Genomic DNA, 22,805 nt, shown 5'->3' on the forward strand with positions numbered 1-22,805 from the left:
ATGGGCTTCCATAAACTTGAAAAAGGCAGAGAAATGCTGCCAAAGTCATTATCCACTACTTTGAATTGGAAAGAAGAGATCTGTCCCTTTTAAGAAGAGTATTAATAAAGTATAAAGTAATTTTACAAAGCCTTCAGCGTTTCGTACGTGAAATAAGGGAAATTGCCCAGTGCTACCCAAAAGAAAAACAAAATACCTCATTTCCTACTCCCTGAAATCTACATCAGAATATATCCTCGATTTTTAATATCAAGCGGAGCGTTCAACTGACAGAAACAAGAGAGGATTATGCCTTGCCTGAAAGCTAATATGAAAATAATCTCTCCCTTTTTGATACCTTCTTCTCGTTTCTTTTTCCCTTTCCCATAAACAGCACTGTCACTGCCTAAATCAATTATTCTGGCATTGAGAAGTAGCTTCTATGTAGCTTCCAAGTCGTCAGCATGCTATTTGCCCCTAAATAGGCTGTGAGCTGCCGCTAAATGCCCGTCTGTTGCTCTGCCTGCCTGTGGCTAAATCTCCTAGAGCAAAATTGCAGGCTTTCTAGTGCTCAAAACCACACACCATCGTTGCCCATATTTGGCGATTCCATTACAGTAACAGTTTGAAGGAGCACCAAGTTTACAGCATTTTGGAGCAGACCTGAAGGAAGCTGCTGCACATGGATCATATGGATCTCTCCAGCCATTCTTGGAAAATCCACAGCTGTTCCCAGCTCCGCGCGCGGCGCGGGCAAGACGCAGCAGTAGATCTGGGCGCCACCTAGTGGACTCCGTTAATCCGGAGGAGTCGTCGAGAGACCGCAGGGGTTATACAAGATTCTGGGAACATCACTACAAAATAAAATTTTCTTCGAATTACAACGGAAGCAGTGGGGAAGGAGGCTTATCTAAAGACAAAAGAAAAGAACATGTATTCCTCAAATGACATGACTCTTACAGGAATTTCACAACTGGTTTTTCTTTTTTTTTTTTAAGATTTTATTTTTCCTTTTTCTCCCCAAAGCCCCCTGGGTACATAGTTGTATATTCTTCAGTGTGGGTCCTTCTAGTTGTGGCATGTGGGATGCTGCCTCAGCGTGGTTTGATAAGCAGTGCCATGTCTGTGCCCAGGATTCGAACCAACGAAACACTGGACCGCCTGCAGCAGAGCCCCCGAACTTAAGCACTCGGCCACGGGGCCAGCCCCTCACAACTGGTTTTTCAATTCGAATTTTAAGTCTGAAATGTCAAACTGCGTCACTATTTATATATTTACTATGTGAAGGAAAATATTTTTGCCAAAATATTACCCTTTTCCTATAACCTGCCAGATTGGGCACTGTACAGTTACATTTTGCCTTAAGAGTTTATAATTCAGTAAGCCAATCCAAATGGAATTGAATCCTTATTTTTCCTACCATCTAATAAATACGGGAGTCTTAAAGATGCTGTTTATAAAACACTCCACCAACTATTTCTCCCTTCTTCACCCCAACACCATTCATACCTAACATCTCCCAAAAAATGTCGTACCCCTTCCCCCCTCTATTCTTTGCACACACGTATTTTCTAGATGAAAAGACTCCAACTTTTTTCTTGGTAAAGCTGTCTATTACTCAGTTTAAGATCAAATTCAAAATACTACTCCTGCAAAGTGGTACCTCAGACTGATCCACAATCACTTCCTACCTTACATTTCCAAATATGTCTTATTTAATGTTGCCACTTGTGCATGATTTCCTAATTCCTTATCTCCACCAATAGTACTTTTGTGTGCTCCACAGCCTGTACCGCAGTCGAGGAGCCTATTAAATGTTGAATAAATAGCTGTGACATAAGTAGATGACTGTTTCCGTCAAGGTCTGTTAATAAATTCTCTGGTTATTCTGCCCTTTTTGATGGGTTAACCACATCAACAATAACTAACATTTATTGAGCTTTACTAAAGCAGGCTCTATGTTAAGTACTTATACGTTCTCTGACCGGATGCTCACAACAGCCCTGTAAATTGAGGACTGCTATTACCCTGATTGTATACTTCAAGAAAGCTGAGTCTGAAAGGTTAAGAAATTCACCCAGTTGACACAGGTAGGGAGGGGCAGAGCTAGAACCCGATCTCGGTCTGTCTTCAGAGCCTATACTCCGTCCGAACCACAATACCACACTGTGTCTATCTTCTTTGTTGTTATTAAATATATGACACACTGCGATCTTATTACTGGTTGTATTATGTTTCGATGATTCACTTTACAAAAATTAGTTATTTTCTCCCATGGAAAATCAGTCATTTTAGATAGCTGCTAAAATTATTCAAGTTGTTCATATTTTTTACCATGTTTGGTCTTCAAAGAATGAGCTTACTATAATCAAAAGATTTGTGCAGAGGAAGGAAAAGAAATCACTTTGCTGATCAAAGGACTGATGTAGGAAAATATGTGAGCTGACTGCATTTAGCTAAGACTGCAACAATGAAGTGGAAGAGCTAGGGGAAATGGGAGATCTGGTAATAACTGTTTCTTTGTTTTTTCAGTTCACCTGACCTCTTTCAACATTTTAATTTAGAAATGCTCCTCGCGGTCCTCAGGCGCAGCCTCATGAGTAAGCAAATCAGGAATCCCACAGGAACCACCTGTGGGATTTCATTTCAAGGGAATTGCAAAGGGCTCCCAACCCCCTAAAATATTTAAAGAGGTCTAAAATTGCATTCTTAGAGCTTCTTGCCGTTGACAATCAAAAAAAGGGATAACACTGTCATAATCACTCAAAACTGGAAATAACCCACATGTCCCTAAACAATAAAATGGATAAATAACATAGTACATTCATACACTGAAATACTATTCAGCATTGAAAATGAATGCATGAATGCCACACACAACAGAAAATATCATTTTGAGCAAAAGAAGCAAGACATAGAAGAATACACATAATTTCACCTACGTAAAGTGGCAAAACTAAACTCTGTTGTTTAGAGATGCATGACTCAGATGGGAAAACCACAGAGAAATGCAAGGAAATACTGCCACCAAAGTCGGGCGAGTGGTTGCCTCTGAGAGGAGGGGGAATGGGACAGGGAAGGAGACACGGGCAATCTCTGGAGGTCTGGCACTGCTTCATCAAATTGTACACTCATGATGTGTTCACTTTGCTGTCTGTATGTGGTATTTCATGTTAAAAATGTAAAATAAGCACATCCGATGCTCATTCCAAAAATGCGTCAAGAAAAAAACACATTAAGCTTTATCCGTCATTTATGTTTTGGTGAGAATAAGTTTATCAGGTCTAAGATTGCAGGCAGACTTGGGAGGAGAAGAGAAAAGAGCAAGCATGAAGACTAGAAATTCTAGAAGAGGGTAGGGGTTGGATTATGAGCTCTGGGATCAGACCTGGATTGGACCTGGAGCCCGGCTACTTGCCAAGTGGGACCTTGGGCTGGTGTATAAACCTCTCAAACCCTCCACTCTCCACCTAGAAAATGAAGATCACAGCAGGCCCCCAGCATCATGGGGTCATTACAAGGCTTACGTGATGCACTGGTTTTCAGTAATTGCCTAATAAGTGTTTTTTTATTTCCCTGAGATTGGAAGTAGAGGAGGAAATCACTACAGGAAGTAGAAAAGGAGAAAACTCAGAGACTGTACTCACTGTGTCTCCTTTCCACTCATCCCTGGTCACTCCTCAACCCCACTGGCTTCCTCGTGAACCACCCACCTGAGACTGCTCCAGCCAGAGTCACCAGGGACCTTCTTGTTACTGAACCCAACAAACATCCTTTTCTACATCATTTCACACTGTTGACTGTTCCTTCCTCCTTCGAATTTTTCTTCTCTTGGTTTCTTCAATAACCTGAGCTGTCCCCTTCCCGCCAAATCCCTACTGCTGACCATGGTCAGGCCCTTGTCATTTCCCTCCTGTCCTCCAACACCCTCCTAACTGGTCCTCTCCAGTGTGGCCCCTCCCCAATCCTCTCCCCACACTGTAGCCACAGTGTTCATCCTAATATGTAAATCTCTTTTACACATTAAGCCTCTTCCCCAGAGCCTGCATATGAACCTCTACAATCCTTAGCCCTGGAAGACCTGGTCAGTCTGTCAGTCTTCAGGCTCATCTCTAGCCATGCTAACCTACTCAAATTCATTTGGACCCTCTTGCCTTTATACTGCCTGCTGTCTCTGCCTAGAAGGCCCCATCCTCTCACCTCGCCTTTCATCATATTGCCTGACTCACTTATACATCTTCAAAACTCAGGACAAGTCTCCTTCCCACCCACCACCCACCCTTTCTAGATACATATCTTGCTTTGTAATCAGTAAAATCCCCCAATCATTCTTGAACCACTGCACTATTTGTGTGATAGTCTATGTCCTCATAAGACTATAAACTCCTTAAAGGCAGGCACTATTTCTTACACATCTTTGTAATCACCACCCAACCCAGTGAAGAACAAAGACCTAGTTAAGTGAATTAATGACCCAGGTTAAAAATCGATGCTTACTTCACAGTTTTACAGGACTACCATTCCATCTCTTCTATTGTAACTCTCTCACCCACTCCTTCTCCTAAAGGAAAAGGGAGTTATATATCCTATCTTTGTCCCTTAATCTCTGTCTTCTAACATTTCTTGGTCTTGTCATAATTATTACATTATTTCCACACCATATTTAACTCATTTAAAACTTTACAGGTAAATTAAACTTTTCTGATCTTGTTCACTACGCTGTGTGGGCAGTTGGACAGCCCTGGGGTTAAATCCTGGCTTTACCACTAACTAGCCATGGGACCTGGAATAAGACACTCAACCCCAAGTTTCTTTTCTCACCTATAAAACAAGGGTAAAAATATCTAACGCATGGCTTTCTTGTGAAGTTAAATGAACTAAAGTACGCAAATCACTTAGCACATTGCCTAACACAAGTAAGTATGCAATAAATATTATCTATTATCATTAATGCACAATTAAGACAGCGACTTTGCAGACTATAATTTGTTAATCATTCATTACAGTGCTCTGCACTTTTCAAAACTGAGTCACCTTGATTTTAAGATTAAGGCCTTAACGAGAGAGAGAGAGAGATCTCAAAGGGAAAAATACCTGAAACATACAGTTGTATTATATATTTTTAACAGTATAGCTACCTTGCTTATTTTATAACTAAAAAAAAACTAGAATGAAAATATAAGTAGATTCCACTCAGTAAATGCTAGATTTTCACAGTGGAAATCTACATCTTTTATTAAACACACATTAATCATATATGTTATTCACTGGTGAAACACACTTTAAGTACATAACATGAAAAATCCAATACCACAAAACTTAACCTTTGCTATTCCTAGCTTCTGTGCTCAATATTGCAATTCAAATCTTGTTAAATTTAAAATGATGCTGGGGCCGGCCCTGTGGCCGAGTGGTTGAATTCACGTGCTCCGCTTCGATGGCCCAGGGTTTTGACAGTTCGGATGCTGGGCTCGGACACGGCACTGCTCATCAGGCCATGCTGAGGCGGCGTCCCACATAGCACCACCAGACGGACCCACAAGTAGAATATACAACTATGTACTTCGGGGCTTTGGGGAGAAGAAGAAGAGGAAGAAAAGAAAATTTAAATGATGGTTTTGAAGACTGCAATAAAAACAGAAAACTAGAAACGAAAGAAAATAATTGATTCAATAGAACCATCTAAGGACACTTGAATGGCCTTTGTAAATATGAGGACAAGAGCTTTGGGATTCCTGATCTTTATTTATACTAAAGGCATATTATATACTTGTATTTTAAAAATCACTAATCTGAAAGCAAAGAGTCTGTTTGTTTTATCTACAAAATTTACTTTCCCTCTCCCATTGCCCCCCAAAAAAGAAACACCCAAAGTAAGCTACTTTACTCAAAAAGGAGAATCTCATGACAATAGGATTATTATGACAAGCATTTTCCATACTTTATTCTTCATGCCCAAAATGACATTAGTAAGATAAGACATTTTAAAAGTCAATAGCGCTTATTTTGAAGTTTAAGCTATCATGTTAAAAAAAAAAAAGTCATTTCCTTAAACAGGAAATGTATTAATAATGGCACAAAAGACAGTAAAGTCATACTAAAGAGTACAGTATTTCCCTTCAAAAAGAAAATAATATCCTTATCCTCAAAGGGTAGTAATTCTTTAATGTAGTTACTTGAAGAATAAATACAGGAGAGAAAAGAATCTTGGCACCCTTCATCTCATATTTGCATATAGTTTGCTAAGTTCTCATCATTTGATTTAGCTAAAGGTTTAAGTTGAGACCATCTGAAATTTAAAGTTGTGTCAATATTCCCTAGTTCTCATCAATCAAATAAGTTCTATTGGCTTTATACATATATTTTTTACACCAACATTTCCAAAACCATATTTTTGCAAGTGATGCGTTGTGTTAAGCATCACACCCCAGAAAGCTCTGCAAAGAATGACTTATTAAAATACATTTTTACAGACTCCTGGAGTTTTTAGACTTACTTATAGAACAGGAATTTAAGACGGAAGCATTTTGGGCATGGTTTAATTTGTATTTTATGTGCAATGACTTTGGATTAGATAGTATGGTGGGGGTGGGAAGATGCCACGCAATGTAGTTGTACACATGAGGTGCTACAAACAGTGTATTTTAATTAGCTATTAGCTGAAAACATACAACCTCTACTCTATTTCAATTCACTGCCTAACTCACTTCACCGACAGGCCCTATTTCCCACTCTAACCTAGAGGAAATTTCTCCATTTGATTATAATGCAAAACTTTAGTTTTAGTTTAGCCTAACAGCTGAGGGGTGTGTGTATGTTTTAAGTTCTTTCGTATGTTGACCAGCTACTGGTCAATAAAAGCGGTGTCAAATCAATCCTGAAATACAATAAACTAGATTGTATCTGTCCCCTTCAAAAACTCCATCAAAACTCATCAAAATGAATGACTTTGGGTCAAATATGCCAAACTCTTTTTTTCAACGTAGCCAACAAACAGATTTCCTGGAACCAACAGATGCTAGTATGGAGACTTTCTCCATGGACTGAGTCAGTTCACTGAGTCATCACGTTTGTGAGTGAATGGCTACTTGAAGACTGTGAACCCAATGGAAGCTCCTTATTTTCCAGGTTCGGGATATAAGTTGCTCTCTGGAAACAAATGGTTCTTTACTCGCTAAAACTGACTTTCTAAAACGGGACACTTCCGAGTCTCCAAAATCGTTGCTTTGCTTTTGAATCAGCAGCCTCAGGGTCCAGGATGTAGATTATTCCGTTGAAAAGAACCTTTTACTAAAAAGTGGTTTGAGGAGTGATTTAAAAATGCTTGAAGTCTCATTTTTATGAGCAAAGAGGATCAGTTTTGGCTTGGTAATAGAAATAGCAAAGGAGGAATCTTTATTTTTCCATAAAGCTGGAGATTGCATAAATACATCAACATGAAAGGCACATCTTTTTTATGTGAATTACCTAAAAATGTGATTTTAACCAAAAGCCAAGCAAAAGAAAAGAGGGTAATATCAAATCCACCTATCTAATAATTGGATTCTTTTGAGTTGGTTGGGGGGAAATCACTCCGTTAGGTTGATTTACTTAAAGCTGAGAAATATGCTCCGGAGTACAGCATAGTCATAAGGATGAGCCCCTCTTTCACTGTTTGTTTTGTTTTGTTTTGTTTTTTGAGGAAGATTAGCCGTGAGCTAACTGCTGCCAATTCTCCTCTTTTGCTGAGGAAGACTGGCCCTGAGCTAACATCCGTGCCCGTCTCCCTCTACTTTATATGTGGCACGCCTACCACAGCATGGCTTTTGCCAAGTGGTGCCATGTCCGCACCAGGATCCAAACCGGCAAACCCTGGGCTGCCGAAGCAGAACGTGGGAACTTAACCGCTGCGCCACCGAGCTGACCCCGCCTCTTCCACTGTTTCATGGGCAAAGATGCCTGTTCCTTCGTCTGGTATTATTTGAGGGGAATTTAAAGAATCCAAAAGCTCCTCATCCATTCAAAAAACAAACAGACCTAAAAAAAGAATTTGTTTTTCTATGCCAAAATACCTTCCTTACTAATGGAATTTTACCACTCTATTAAAGGAAATAAAAGAGCAAGTCTATATATTCTAAGGAGACAGGGGCCATAGGTATCTCAGAGTTCTATCCCCGAGACGTGATCAGTGTCTGGCACAGAGGCTGATCAAGAAATAGCCATATGTTGAATGAACACATTTCTAGACATTTTTATGCAAAGGAGGATTTTTAAATGTTGTTCTGTACTTTTTTTAAATCAATCCTTTTTCCAATCCATAAACGCTAGAACATAAAGAAATTATTGAAAGGCTAAGAAAGGGGGAACTTCAAGGTAAATAAAATGTACTTATTCTTTCAGAATCATGGAGATGAGGGCAAATTTCTGATTTGTAACAATTTTTTGCCCACCCTGGCTACAGTCTAATAAATGAAGAGGAGAGAATAAGTGTTCTCTTCTAATACACGAATCGCTTACTTAATAATAGAGTACATTCTTTATCATCAAAATTTTGTGACCCAAAAATCAGTGGGTGGTAGTATGTCCTTGTCTTTATAAGTTCCTATAAATCCTAATTCTAACCTTATTTAATTGAGCAGTTGGGATGGGAGTGGTAGGTTAACCGACAAAAAATAATTCCAGCACATAGATTTTCACAGCCCCTCCATACTATCAGATTTCACAATAATAATATTTATTATTGGGATTGAGTATTAATACACTTTAAAAGGACAAATAACTGATGCTGGAAACATTTTATCTTTACGAAAAAATCTTACAAGAATAAAATTTTTCCTCCCCGAGGGCACAGTTTCTAACCTAACGTCTGAACAAGGCCTTGGAATAGTCAAGTGGAGAGCTGTGTATTGTAGTAATATGCCAACTATTAGATTACCGTTTAAAGAGGGAAAAAATATAAGGCAGGTTTCATTTCAGCACTTGAAAGAAAAGGCAGTAGTGCTATGTTAAATTCAGGAAGGAACATTGTTTAGTTGCATCTTTAGCAATTTGGAAGCATCCATTGTATTCCTTCCGTAATGTTATTGAGCTAGTTTTATTAAGGCAAATTTATAGCAATGTTAGAAATTAATACCACTCTTATTTCCTCCACTGCCTGACTTTATTGAATGCCATGGGGCATATTAATCAGTAAAGCCAAGTAGTGCATGAAATAAAAGTATAAATTAACCTGTAACATGAATGTAAAAGGGGCTTAATAAAATAGAAATAAATAACACTTTAATGATAATCAACCTGCCCTGTCTGAGCCAAGCAAAAATTGTGATAATGCCAAACACAGGGTCTAAAGAGCCCCATATATTTCTATAAAGGCACTACATTGACATGGAAGTCAAAGATGACAATTATGGCCACATAAGCCAGAAAGGATGTGTTGCTTGAATCACGGTATTATTGGTTCAACAGATAACACATGTCTTCCATTAAAAGAGTTTCAACACTGAGCAGCTAACTAGTCTAAGTTTCTACTTTTTGCCAAGTGGTTTAGAAGAAAATGATTATCTTACTGGGCTTTTTCCCCACAATATATTCTGGTACTTTTAAAAGTATAATGTACAGCGTTTTAATTTATTGACATAAACTGTATTTTCCAAATTTTTAAAAATATTATACTCTACTAAAATTTTTTAAATCTCTTCTCTGTAATTAGGACACCCTTTTGCTTTTTTCATCAGATTGTACTTTTTCTCTTTCTTTCTGAATCAAGTAAAATACAGTATTAATATCAGTATGAATATAGTATGTCTATAAATTTTTTTAGAAAAAGAAAGATATTATTCAACAACACTTACATACAACTGGAAGACACTCCAATTTATTTCCCTCCAAAAGTGTTTCCTATGAGTGTATAATTGAATCAACTATGGCACCACCGTGTAAGACACCTGCAATGAAATTCAAAGCTTTTTTAAAACAAGCAGCCACAGAATGATATTCTCAACTGTTCACAGGAAAACTGAAACAGCCATAAATTTCAGCCTAATCTATAAATCTACATTTACATATGCAATCCAAAAGAGATCATGGAGGGGCCAGCCTGGTGGCACAGTCGTTAAGTTCACATGCTCTGCTTTGGAGGCCCAGGGTTCACAGGTTCAGATCCAGGGGCAGAGTTACATGCTGCTCATTAAGCCATGCTATGGTGGCATCCCACATAGAAAAAATAAAGGAAGATTAGCACAGATGTTAGCTCAGGGCCAATCTTCCTCACCAAAAAAAAAAAACAAAAACAAAAACAAAAAGGAAGGAAGGAAGAAAAAGAGATCATGGGGACATGTGTGTTATTTTTATAAGCATCCCTTAGCCTTACCAGGTTGATGGAAGAACAAAACAAAATAATATGTCAGCATTTGGAGTAATAAAATATGCTCCCTAAATGCAAGATGTTATTCTTAATATTCATGGAAAGAAAATACCCATACACAGCCCTACTTGGACTTGTTCTCCCGGATTTTTGCATTCACTATATTAATCAAGGAAGATGATATAAAAACACTTTAAATCACATTCTAAAATTATGTGAAGAGTGACTTTTAAATTACAACTTCTTTATTTTGCTTTCTAATGCTGATGTTAAATCAATTTGATTAAATCTTCAAGGATCCTGTACCCTGTTACCAAATTATTCTCCCTGGTATATTATTCCTATTATGTCTCCCTCTAAAACCCTCCCTGGCTCCCACCGTCTCTACAATAAAGCCTTGATGGATTAACTGTACATCAAAACTTCACAGATAGCCCCCCACTCCCCTTAGGTCCCCAAGGTTCCTACGTCCTGGTGTAACTGAGGCCCCTTTCCAACCCTGCCCCTTGGTTTGTGATCTTCTTCCTGCCTCTCCCTCTCTGACCACAACTACAGACTCCTGCGCCACCACCGTGCCCATACAGTTCTTTCCCACCTCCAAGGCTCTCCTCGAATGCTACTCCTTTCTAAAGTTTTCTGATCACTCTTGAGTTTGCATTTTTTATTCCCACAGGGAGGGAACCAGAAAGGTGGATCCACAGAATTGTTGATCCATCAAAGAATTTTAAGTCTTACACTGTTTTAGCAAGAAAGAAAGAAAAAATTAATTCTTAATTTTATAAAAAAAAAATTATATGTGTTGTACCAATATTCCATGTCCTTGGCAATGTAAAGTTGATGTTTCGCTTTAAGCTATTGCTTATGAAACTCAAAAATTATTCAATAGGGGCCGGCCCAGTGGCGGAGTGGTCAAGTTCGTGCCCTCCACTTTGGCGGCCCAGGGTTTTGCCAGTTTGGATCCTGGGCGGGGACATGGCACCGCTCATCAAGCCATGCTGAGGCGGCGTCCCAGATGCCACAACTAGAAGGACTCACAACTAGAATATACGACTATGTACTGGGGGCTTTGGGGAGAAAAAGCGGAAAAAAAGAAGATTGGCAACAGTTGTCAGCTCAGGTGCCAATCTTAAAAAAAAAAAATTCAATAGACAGTGTTTAAATTTACAGAACCTTTCTTAAATAATTATGAAACCTCACACTGTGAGGTGATTTCTCTGACAGGACGGACAAAATGACCACTGCAAGTACCTGAGTATCACTCTAGAGCTTCCTTTCCCTCCAACAGAGCAGAATAATCCAGGATGGGCTGCAACATATAAAATGGATGCCCAGAGACATTACAATGGCTTGTTTAGAGATCAAAGAGCAATTCATGTATTCTGAATTCTTACGGTAGTGAAAACCTACTGACCCAAGCGCCTCATCAACATAAGAAAATAATATTAAAGGCCACTGGGCTTTTGCATTTTATTAACTCCAAAGTTGAAAATTAAGTCTGGGCCATAGTGGAACACCCACTGATTGTGGTGGGACCGCCCCTCACGACCACAATCTCAAAAATACGTCTAATGGGATATTTTAACTTCTATGCTTTATTTCCGGGAACAAAACTATAAATTCCAGAGAACAGCCACAGAGATAACGTAGGGATTTTAGCTGATTTCATATTTTGAGAAATAACAAAATCCAAAACAGGTCTTTCCCTGGATTAAAAGAAAACAAAACTCTTATTGCCAAATTCTTGCTTATCAATTATTCTTAGTGAGATCCTAATGATTTCATATAAAGAATAAAAATTGACCCTCTGTGACTTAAAATTGTAATGGTATGGCACATCGTGATTGTATTCTAACTATCTATGTCTAAATGTACATAGATTGTAAATATCTTTGTTATAAATGTAAAACAACTGTAACAATTATTATAATAATAATCCAGCGGGAGAAAGTGCAGAGCATAACACAGTATGGGCTCCCCCTGCCGGTTCTACTACTAAACTTCACTACCATTTCCAGTTGCCAAGGCGTGGTGCCCCGATTTTAAGGCTGATTCATAAACAAAGGGTAAACAAAACAAAATTAAAATGCTATTATGTCAATAAATCAGTGGCTCGAGCGGAAGAGGAGAAATGAGATTGTCAATGCATTTGGTGTGATAAGTAAGCGTATACATAAAGGTGAGCGTTGCCTGGAATTCCAAAAGCTACCCTGATGAGTTTCTGGAGATCAAAGCAGTCCTGCCACTGCATTTGGATTAAGAAGTTTTCCAAGTCTGGCTGTGGAACTTCGTCAAACCTGAAAATCATATAACCCCCTTTGGCAAATTGGATACGGTGCCGCCATCTCTAATCTCTCCAAGTGCGCCTTGTAGACCAGCCCAGGCCCAACAGCGCACACTAAGGAGATTATTCTGGAGAAACGGTAATGACATTGAACAGGAGGCTAGCTTAACATCTTGTCCAAGCGAGCTCCCAGGCCTCCTCCGTGATGGCTGCTTAGAGTTCTGTAGGCTAATGAGGGGAACCATCTGTAGTACTTTGCTGGCAGATGCGTCCCCCCGCATCCTGTGCCAATGTCTCCTAATGAGAAGGTCTGTAGAGGGCCTCGGTATCGCTCTGTGAGGGAGGGCTGTGCTATTTAACAACCGTGGAATCTAGAGGCCAAACCAATGTTTAATTATCGGTATATATGCATTTTAGTGTGCCTTGTCTTTTCAAATGTGAGCATCAGAATGATAGGTGAGTGTATTTATTTGTGAATTTGTTTTTATGTTGTCACATTCAGAGACACCCATGAGTCAAAATGATATCCTATGTTTATTTCTTTTATAAAAATTTTATAGACTATTTCAAATGAAAGGAGGATCCAAATTGAGTGAACCTGTTATTTGCTGATATCACTATTTCAAAAGTCACCAGAGAAATCTCCAAAGAAGAAAAATATACACATATATGTATGCATATATATACACATATGTATACACACTCTTAAGTATGTGTTCCTTCCTTCAAATACATTCATTTGCAATATAAAGTTTTCTAATTTCATAGTATCAAAAAGTAATAAGAAATTAAACTCAAATGATAAATCTTAAAATCTGTATGAGTAAATTTCAAATCATGATGGAATGGCATTTCAAAGTATTTACTTGGCAGCATATGGGAAACTACATAAGGATTATAGTAGGCATCAAAATATTTTAAAGCAACCATTAAACAGTTTTAAAGATAGACCTAATCACAAACTGAGCATTTAAAATAAGTACTTACATACTACAAATCTGCTTTAAAAGAGTATAGATCATTTTATCCTGCTGTAATTCTCAATATTTCATCTATCACTCACTTTAGTTTCAATTAATCTACTGTCATTGAAAAAGTCTTGTTGAAATTAATTTTCTTTTTCCAAAAAATAATAATAGTACTCCTTTTCAGGTACTGATTTGAAACTCTTCTGCAATTATATAAACACAGCTTCCACCTCAAAAGAGAGAGAAAAGAAACACAGAAGAGATCAGATAAACCAAAGATTTTAAGATTTTTAGCCAGGGCCTTATTATATACCGAAAGTTACAAGATGCTCAAAACCAAAGAGAAAATGTCTGTACTTCAAGTCAGTTGGTAACAAGGTTAGGTGAATTTTTAATATGAAATATTCAACTTTCAGCAAAAGTGTAAAATAAGCTTAAAATAGTGTTTTATGTAAATCTCACACAGCAACATCATGACGAGCTATTTTACCATCTAAGTCCCACAGAGAGAAGATTTTAAATGTATTTCCCCAACAGCAGAGTAACATAAATTAGACTGCCAGGTAAGACTGTGACAATTCTTCCTGCCTCAGACCACCTCTTAAAATAGATCTGCCTTCCAGAAATATTATTACACGAAATTTCAGTTCAGATTATCCTTATTCTCTATAACTGCTATAGATAGAGACATACAAATGACATTTAAAAAGAAAAGTTCTTCTTTACAAGCTTCAGCTTGTTTTCATAATAAATCCCACATCGAACATTAGTACTAATAATTGATTTTAGCAATAAGTAATAGAGTTATAAACAGCTCCCACTATTTAATGAAAGAAATGTCTCAGCTTCAGGTTTTATTTATTAGCATTTGAAGTCCCTCCATAACCCTAGTAAGATCAGTTATGGCTTAATTAAATGAGAAAAATGGCCTGCCAAAGATTCTTTGTTCTTAAAATAAATACTGTATGTTTTCAGTTTTCCTGCAAATCATCATAACCTATTTCAATTTAAGGATAGATTAAATTTACTTCATACATCCCAAATAAAGTGTCTTTCACCTGGATTTTTTTCTTCATAGTATACCAGCTACAAATATCATCTTAAGAGGTGTCTGCTTTATTAACCATTTGAGAGTTATTCATCTTCGAGTTGCACCAGTGAGAAGATAGCAGAGCCTGTAGAAATATTTGCTACTTAAAAATGAACACAAATTCAGACTTACAACATGTCTGTCCTCAGTGCTGTGTTTGTGGTGAAGTTCCATAGTTATTACATGTCCTAAGTATATATTCAAATCTGTCTACAAGTGAAAAACAAAAGGCTAAGCCTTCAGTGGCAAAAGACTGAGCTGCTCCATCAACATGGCAGGAATACTTCAAATCAATCTCTTCTCCAATCCTTTGGAAGAACGATTGCATTTGTCTGGCCTTTCCTCTCTCCGCCCCTGCCCACCATCTTTCTCTACTTTCATCTCTAGGCTCGTCTGCTCCTCTGGCCACAGTGCAATGATCCCCCATTATATTGATGGGGGAAAAATGGGGAAGGACGAGGGCTATGAGGAAGCAACAAGATGACAGACTCCTCCGATTTGAGAGCGACAAGGCGGCTCCCCTCTCCTACCACTAGCTGGCGCCAGAGCCCTAAAGATGCGGTGATATATTGCGTCATAGCCTGCTAATTAACAAAGCTGTTTTCAGACGGACCGTAGTTACCCGAGGAAAACATGAAATGACTTTGTGAACGTGTAGTAAAGCAACAACACAGAGGATGCCATTTCGATTAAAATAACTCCATTTTATGCCTCTAAGCTTTTGTCTTAAAAAAAAAAAAAGGAAAAGAAATGCATCTTTAAAGAATTGGGGGGGAGGGGGGAGCGGGTTCTTATCCAAATAATAAACCGAGAAGTCTTTTTTCCTCCACAAACTATTCACTATACATTAAAATCTGTAAAATTTTCCGGTTATATAATGCTCTGTTAACCTAAATAAAGTGCCTTTTTTTATTATGCCTTTAGTCTAAGACAGAAATGTCCGACGCATCAGGGTCACACAGGGAAAGCGACTTAGCTTTGGCTCCTAATTCACTCTTACACCCTCCTTCCTTGGAACTAGCGTCAGCTTTCCGCTCTTGGCACATATGCTCCAAGAGACCAGCCTTCTCTCATCCCGCCCTTGCCTCTTATTGTACAAGCGAACTACTGCCCTTCTAGACACTTCCATGGCTGCAGGTCTGTGGGGAGGAGCCGGCCAGCCATCTACGTGCACATAATTGCTCATTTTAGGGAAAGACAGCCCCTGCACAAAGGAGCAGAAAACAGTGTGTTTGGCTCTAGACATAAATTATCTTTATTCAAGTAAAATATGCTGAGATATAGGTCTGGATAGAACAAAATCGTCTGTGAAAAATACAAAGTATGTGCTGCCATGGAAAATATTATTTTTCAGTTGGGAAAATTTTATATATAAGTAGTAAGTTTTTAATTAGAAAAATGAGAGACACCGATTATTTTGGCAAGAGAAGGTGAATTCAGACAAAAACTACAGTGAAATACCATAATTTTAAAAAGAAATGCTAGTTTGACTTGTAAACGTTTTAAATGGCTGGTAATACTCATTCGGATCACGTGGCCTATTACCCACCCCGCCCCTTTATTTCCTCCCGACAGTGGAGGTGGGGCGCTGGGCAGAAGAGCAGGAGGGAAGGAACTGGTTTCTCCGAGATTTTCTCCTGGCCAGAAAAACGGGGAGTTTTCCTTGCTCACTCTAACCCTAATTCCTCAAAGAAAAGAATGCTATCTTTATCTTGATGCTAGCTTTATCCTGAGCAGACCGGCTTTACCCTCCACTACAAATGAGATAAACATGTTTTCTGTACTTACAAACCAGTCCCTCTGAGCAAGACATTCATATGTGGTCCCTCACAGGACTGCTGTTCTAAATCCTTTCCTGGGCTGAGCTTTCCCTTAAGATATCAGTGAACTATTGTCCTTTAGTCTCCAAATAAGGTCCCAGGACAGAACGTGGTCTGTAATACCAACTGATGTTTGTTTTGATAGCTTTTCAGTTTTCCAGTTGAAATCTTTATGAAAGCTTACTGAATGACACCTAGGTGACTTTGATGTAGGAGGGAACATTTAGAAAGTGAAAAGGAAGTTTGACAGACATGTCAAAAATTCTGCATAGCATGAGGCTGGCCTGGTGGCATAGTGGTTAAGTTCTTGTGCTCTGTTTCCGTAGCCTGGGGTTGGCAGTTTGGATCCAGGCATGGACATACACACCTGTTAAGCCATGCTGTGGTGGGACCCATATACAACACAAAGGAAGATTGGCACTGATGTTAGCTCAGGGCCAATCTTCACCTTTAAAAAAAAAAAATTCTTCATAGCAAACACAACACAGGAGCTCAGTGTCTGCAGTGTAGTAGGGGTCAGATTTAATCCTTTTCCTATCAGTTATGATTTTGCCAGGCTTTTCCAGGAGACATAATGACAGGGGAACTACATTAACCACAATGTGGAATGCCCTGATCTTCACGCTAACCAGTTATCTTTTGTTACTTACTGGCCTTGACCTATAGATGGACTGCATCGGTTGCTACTGAAACCAGCAGGTCCCTCTCCAAAGCCTAGTGCAGGACTGAGTCGTATGCACAATTTAATTCATATTCCACTCAACATGCCCGTTTTATTTCCAGTGGAAATTGCTCATTTAATTGCACTGTAAGTTTTATGGGGTATGCCCCAGGCTGCGTTCTTTATACTAGGCATTTCAGTATTTATGGGCAGAGCTATACGCAAAACTTCAAACATAAAGTAAAACCAGCAAAATATGCTCTCCTCCGGTTCCATAAATACTTTTCACCAGTTTCATTATTTTTTCCAATGAAACTAAATGAGTGTGTTAAACCTGTAACACAGACTATTGCTTGTTGTCTCCAGAGCTGCTTTTGTCCTTCATATTCATGTCTGATCCAGTCCTGCTTTCCTGCTTGAGGAGGACACTTGACAGAGCAAGTGTGGTCTGTTGTGTGGATGGGCTAGCTCTCCAGTAGCCAAAAAGACTTTCTGTTGATAGTCTGTAAAAATTTTACCCCTGAGACTAATCTGATTTTTTATGCGGTTTTTGTTTGTTTGTTTTTTAATGAACTGCGTCTGCTTCTAGGTGACACCTACGCACAGTAAATAAACACTCTGCACTACAAATCTGAAGCACGTCTTGCAGAATAGGGCTTGTTTAAAGAAATAAATATCTTAGGTGAGCCTTCTGCCACAGATGGCTTCCGTGTCTGGGGGCGGAGGCAAGCAGACGTGATATTACCCACAGCAGATCAGAACACACTCCTGACGACTCAGATGCTAATGAGGTGCCACTGTGTTTTACATGCCACTATATGAAATATATGAAAGCATGTTTACAGGGAATTCCAGAGTTTCAGACAAACACCTCTTGAAAAAAGCCATCCCTGGCTTTTTAGAGCAGTTTGAACGGAGTAGTGCAAACAGAAGCCTCATCATGGGGGGTTCAGAAAAGGTGAACGGGGAGAGAATAAAGACAGTAGTTATAAGCAACCCATTTGTCTATGTATTTGGTAGGCATAGTAGGGGCAAGTGAAGATGTTTACCAAATAAGGGAAAGTAAGGACATATTTAGAGTCACTGGGAAAGATGACAGAGCTCTAGGACTGAGGTTTGAATGAAGGAACAAAGCAGAATGGAGTTGTGTTTTCAAAAGACTAGGAAACGTTTTCTAGACTTAGAAGGAGCTAGACATGGCAATGGGAATGGGAATGCTTAAAGGTTTGTCTCCGGTGTCCTAGATCATAAGGATTCGGGGATCACTGTAAATGAGATGGGGTGGGATGAGGAGGGACTGGGAATCTTAAAAAAGATGTGGCGGGGCTGGCCCGATGGTGCAGCGGTTAAGTTCACACGTTCCGCTTTGGTGGCCCAGGGTTCACCAGTTCAGATCCCAGGTGTGGACCTACGCATCACTTGGCAAGCCATGCTGTGGCAGGTGTCCTACATAGAAAATAGAGGAAGATGGGCATGGATGATAGCTCAGGGCCAGTCTTCCTCCAAAAAAAGAGGATGTGGCTTCTTCCTTCCAGAAAAACCCCTGGGAGAAAATGACCCCTGCAAATCCTGCAGAGAATGAGGGAGACACTCAGCAAGGACCTCCCCTATAGGACTGGGTTAAACCCACTGATCACAGCATTGACGTGATCATTCGAAGCTGCAAGTGGCTGAAAACCTAAAATAATATTGGCTTAAACAAGATAGAAATCGTAGTAGTTATTAGGACAGTTCACATATTCTGGGTTTTCCTCCCTTTGGGGCACACAGTAGGTCTGTACTTCCCTATCCTCTTTGAGATTAGGGATGGTGATGTGACTTGTGTTAGCAACAAAGTGACATGTGTGTCATTTTCAGGTGGAAGCTTTAAGAGGATACGATTCACTACATTCCCTTTGCCCGTCTCTGCAACAGTGGAAGTGTTGGTTGAGATGGAACGCTGTCAGCTTGGGTCTCTGAGTACCCATGATGAGCAGAGTCCCCTGCTGACCAGTATTGGACAAGTGGTGTGATCAAGAAATAAACCTTTTGGACAACTAATTTTCAACAAAGATGCAAAGAACATACAATGGAGAAAGGAAAGTCTCTTCAATAAATGGTGCTGGGAAAATTGGACAGCCACATGGAAAAGAATGAAAGTAGACCATTATCTTACACCATACACAAAAATTAACTCAAGGTGGATTAAAGACTTGAATCCATAAAACCATAAACTCCTGGAAGAAAAGAGGCAACATGCTCTTTGACATAGGTCTTAGCGGTATCTTTTTGAATACCATGTCTCCTTGGGCAAGGGAAATGAAAGAAAAAGTAAACAAATGGGACTACATCAAACTGAAAACCTTCCGCAAGGCAAAGGAAACCATCCGAAAAAAAAAAAAAGACAACCCACCAACTGAGAGAAAATATTTGCAAATCATATATCCAACCGAGGTTAACATCCAAAATATATGAAGAACTCATACAATTCAACAATCAAAAAAGAACAACCTGATCAAAAACTGGGCACAGGATATGAACAGACATTTTTCCAAAGAAGATATACAGGTGGCCAAAAGGCACATGAAAAGATGTTCAACATCATTAATTATTAGAGAAATGCAAATCAAAACTACAATGAGATATCTCCTCACACCCATCAGAATGGCTATTATTAAAGTGGCTATTATTAAAAAGATGAGAAATAACAAGTGCTGGAGAGGATGCAGAGAAAAAGGAACCCTCATATGCCACCGGTGGGAATGTAAATTGGTGCAGCCACTATGGAAACCAATATAGAGATTTCTCAAAGAAATTAAAAATAGAGGGGCTGGCCCCATGGCTTAGTGGTTAAGTTCGGTTAAGCTCTACTTTGGCGGCTCCAGTTCAGTTCCTGGGTATGGACCTACACCACTCATCAGTGACCGTGTTGTGGTGGCAACCCACATACAATATAGAGGAAGATTGGCACAGATGTTAGCTCAGGGTGAATCTTCCTCAGCAAAAAGAGGAAGATTGACACAGATGTTACCTTAGGGTGAATCTTCCTTAGCAAAAAGAGGAAGATTGGCAACAGATGTTAGCTCAGGGTGAATCTTCCTCAGCAAAAAAATAATAATAATAAAAATAGAAATACCATATGATCCAGCTATTCCACTTCTGGGTATTTATCCAAGGAACACATAAACACTAACTCAAAAAGATATATGCACCCCTATGTTCACTGCAGCATTATTCACATTAGCCAAGTCTTGGAAGCAACATAAGTGCCCATCAATGGATGAATGGATAAAGAAGATGTGGTGTACTTCTTTACAACAGAATACCACTCAGCCATGAAAAAAGATGAAATTGTGCCATTTGCCACAACCTGGATGGACCTTGAATGGATGGATGGGTATTATGCTAAGCAAAATAAGTCAGATGGAGAAAGAGAATTACCATATGACTTCACTTGTATGTGGAAGATAAACAAACACGTAGATACAGAGAACAAATTGTTGGTTATCAGATGGGAGGTGGGTGGGGCAAGGGTGAAAGGGGTAAAGGGGTACATGTGTATGGTGACAGACGCAAACTAGACTTTTGTTGGTGAACGTGATGCAGTCTACACAGAAGTTGCAATATAATGATGTACACCTGAAATTTATAGTGTTACAAATCTATGTGACCTCAATAAATAAATAATAAATAAATGGATAAGAAAGACAAAAATAAACTTTTATTGTGTTAAGCCGCAGATTAAATTTCTTCTCTCATAAAAGTCTGGGTGAGAGGGCGAGCACTGACAGTGATCCACGGTTTTAGGGACCCATACTCCTCTGTGTTGCTGTTCAGGGGTGCATGGCCATGTGTTTATGTTCTAGGATTCCAAGCGGCAGGGAGCAGGAAGCTCCTAGAAGCGGTCTCCCCTCCACTTAGATCCCACTGGCCAGAATTTCATCACACGGCTGTACCTAGAGCTGCAAGGTAAGAGGAATGAAGACTGCATGAGGCTCAGCCAAGAACTGTGGACTGCTTCACTACATAAGGGGTGACAGGGTACTGCCACGCTGCTCTTAACCCTCAAACACTCCTCTTGTAAATGTGGAGGCTGGTGATAGCACTGCACTGCCCTCCCACCATTTTTTATAAAACTGCAGAAGTAAACAGGATGTTGATCAATGTGGGTGATGAGAGATCGAGCCCACCTGACTTTATTTTGTTGCTGGGGAGGGGCTTTTTCCCTTCCCTAACATCTCTATTGTTAAGAGATTATGAGACAATAGTCCTCATTATAACCTTCAACAAGATTTGAAATGATGCTATTTATATTAATTGCACGCATTGGCTCATCTGGCTACTTTTAGAGAAACACCACAAAAACTGAATTTCTATTATCTGCTTTGCTATCTCTTTAACAGTCCCAGAAATATAAGACACAGAGATGGTGAGTTTGGCTGTACGTTCACTGTTTCTTGCAAAGACCAGAACTGAAGAAAAATCAATGTGATCAATTCTAACATTCGGGAGTTGTTTTCCCACGTTGGGGAGGCTGAGCTGAAGCTGGCAGCAGGAATTAGTGCTGCCATCTTTAAAGGGCACACCACAATTGATCTGGTTCCCAAGGTGGTCGCTGAGCAGACTTGGTGAAACTGCTCACAGAAGGATTATAGCCCGCTGCAGAAAGAGCCTTGTTTTTTTAACAATGGACTCAGGTCAAAGCAAAGGGAAAGCTTTTTTGTTTGTTTTAGTTTCACATCTAAGTTCATATTTGGTTACTACTCCTTGTGTAGAAAAAAATTTTTTTTAATTTTTTCAGTTGTCAAAAATGTTTCTCAGGCATTTGGGGTGAGCACGACACCTAGGCCAGGAAGAAGCCCGACCTACAAAGTATGTATGGTCCAGGATGTAGAGAGAAGAAAGGCAGGCCAGTGGGTGTCGGGCAATTTTTGTACCAAATTAACCATCCAAATGTGAATCAAAAGGACCTGAGGCAGACAGCAGCACTGTGACGCGCTGTCCTTTCATTCTGCTTTCTTTGACCTCTGCTTCTTTCCCGCTTCCTGACTTTATTTCTATAGTGGAAAATCTATTGTCCATCACTGGGGTTCGAGCATGCCTGGGCATGTTTGTCAAACTGGTGGGGCAGGCCTGGCAGAAGCCTGAGGGACCTCTGGCACTGGACTCAGACTGGGTCTGCAGCTTAAATTCACACACATCCAGACAAGTCTGGCAGATTAGGAAGGGGTGAGAGAAGGGGGTATGCATGAGATCCACAAGAGTCTCCCAACAAAAGAGCTCATGCTCAAGGAGGTGCCTTCTTTACAGAACACGAGGACCGGTTTATTTTCCCCTCTCAGAATAACTCTTTCTTTTTTATTGAGCTATAATTGACACACAACATTAGATTAGTCTCAGGTGTACAACATAATGATTCACTATTTGTGTATATTGCGAAACGATCACCACAATAAGTCTAGCTAACACCCATCACCATACATAGTCACAGAACTTTTTTTCTCATGGGAAGAACTTTTAGGATTTCCTCTCATAGCAGCTTTCAAATATGCAGTATAGTAGCATTAAGTGCAGTCACCATGCTGTGATTACATCCCCACGACTAATTTTATAACTGGGAGTTTGTACCTTTTGATTCCCTTCACTCATTCCCCCAACCCTCCCACAACCACTAGTCACCCTAAT

The 22,805-nt window shown here is 39.5% G+C and overlaps 1 long non-coding RNA gene across 1 annotated transcript; it reads right to left on the reverse strand.

Moving 5' to 3' along the window:
- Positions 1 to 705: 705 nt before the first annotated feature.
- Positions 706 to 14,931, reverse strand: LOC139076821 (uncharacterized). Its single transcript, XR_011528808.1, has 3 exons — positions 14,793 to 14,931; positions 9,810 to 9,902; positions 706 to 833 (listed from the first exon to the last, which is right to left on the reverse strand). It is a non-coding gene; the product is annotated as an uncharacterized lncRNA (long non-coding RNA).
- Between the last annotated feature and the right edge of the window lie 7,874 nt (positions 14,932 to 22,805).

The sequence above is a fragment of the Equus przewalskii genome, chromosome 17, assembly GCF_037783145.1.
Source record: "Equus przewalskii isolate Varuska chromosome 17, EquPr2, whole genome shotgun sequence".
NCBI classification, from domain to species: Eukaryota; Metazoa; Chordata; class Mammalia; order Perissodactyla; family Equidae; genus Equus; species Equus przewalskii.